Source organism: Frankliniella occidentalis, unplaced genomic scaffold (assembly GCF_000697945.3).
Source record: "Frankliniella occidentalis isolate FOCC.00 unplaced genomic scaffold, Focc_3.1 Scaffold117, whole genome shotgun sequence".
In the NCBI taxonomy this organism is placed as follows: Eukaryota; Metazoa; Arthropoda; class Insecta; order Thysanoptera; family Thripidae; genus Frankliniella; species Frankliniella occidentalis.
In genome coordinates this window covers 743,899-745,221 of record NW_026267245.1, presented here as the reverse complement: position 1 = coordinate 745,221, position 1,323 = coordinate 743,899, and the positions used below count along the sequence as shown (strand labels likewise).

Genomic DNA, 1,323 nt, shown 5'->3' with positions numbered 1-1,323 from the left:
GTTTTTAGCCCGCCCTTCAGCTTTAGAAAAGCTATCTAGCGGGCGTATGCAAACGACCTCGTGTCTGTGTGTCTGTTCCACTAGAAGGAGATGTGCTAAAGACTTCAAATTTTTAGGGTATCTTAAGGTTCACTCCTAGAAAACCTGGCAACCACCCCTAAGGGGCTGAAATAAGGGGGCATCAAAGCCCGTGCGGGCGGGTTTGCCTATCGCCGCTGACCACGGCGCCCCACGGGTAGGCGAGTTCCACCCGCACGCCTCGGCCAGTTACTCTAGAAAATCGCGGCGAAGTTCATCGGCCACCTTGACTGGCCTCCTGATACAACTTTTAACCTTAGAGGCTTAAGCTATCCTTTCTAGTTTTAACCCTAGGCTATAGCCAATTTTTTGCGTAAATGGCGCTTAATTAGTGCAGAGTTTGAGAGTATGGGGGTGGGACGCATGCGTAGGCGTAGGCGAGGGTGAGCGCGGAGGAGCGGCTGGCGTCCTCTGCAGACTGTGGGGCGCCTCCTACACCTCGCCGGGAGCCGGGTACAGGCGCCCTAATCCGCAGGGCAGCAGGGCGTCCGGTCGGCGCGGCACGGCGCACGGCGGCGCACGGCGGGGCTCCGCTCCGGCCCGGAGCCGGATGGCGCCCACGACAAATCACCGGAAATGTTGGCCCGCCGTAACCCTCTCTTTCTCACGCACACGACTCTCTCTGTCTCTCGCCCACCTCTTCCGCTCGGCGTGCGAGAGCGAGCAGCCGACCAGCTCTGCAAACAGGTGGGAGACGTGTCCGGTGCATCCTGGCGGACAGCACGCCAGCGAGCGGGGCCTGCACGACGGCGGTGCGGAGCGGTGTGCCGCGTGGGCGTGCTCGCGTGCGTGCGTGCGTGCTGGCGGAGGTGTCGCCGCCGGAGAGCTCTCGCCCCCGCCGCGCCGCCGTCCCGCGCGCGCCCGTCCGTGTGGCGCGGCCAGCGGCCACGGCCTCTCTTCTCTTTCGGGGAACGCTTCCACGCCCCTCCCGCTACTCCCCCCTCTCTTCTTATTCCACTTACGGGAAGCCACCTGTCGGGTGGGTATCCAACTATGGCCTGCGGGTACCGTCGGGTACGGCCGGGGTACTTACTGGGCACAGCAGCGGTACGCACCGAGCGGTTCTGGTTCTGCTGCTGCTTGCTGCCCGTCGAGACAGAAACTGTACGGGGGGAAATGGAAAGAAATAAAAAGAAATTGTACGGTCCGTGTATGCGGGGTGGCGTTGGCGGCGCCGAGTCCTCGCTCGGCGCGTACGTGGCGTGGTCGCCGCCGCCCGCCCCCGGAGGCAGGCGTGGGAGCAGC

At 63.5% G+C, this 1,323-nt stretch overlaps 1 protein-coding gene across 1 annotated transcript in view; it reads left to right on the top strand.

The window, feature by feature from the left end:
* Nucleotides 1–1,323, top strand: part of LOC113209914 (extracellular sulfatase SULF-1 homolog) — a 10,872-nt gene that overhangs the window by 6,974 nt on the left and 2,575 nt on the right. The gene's annotated exons all lie outside the window — the stretch shown is intronic.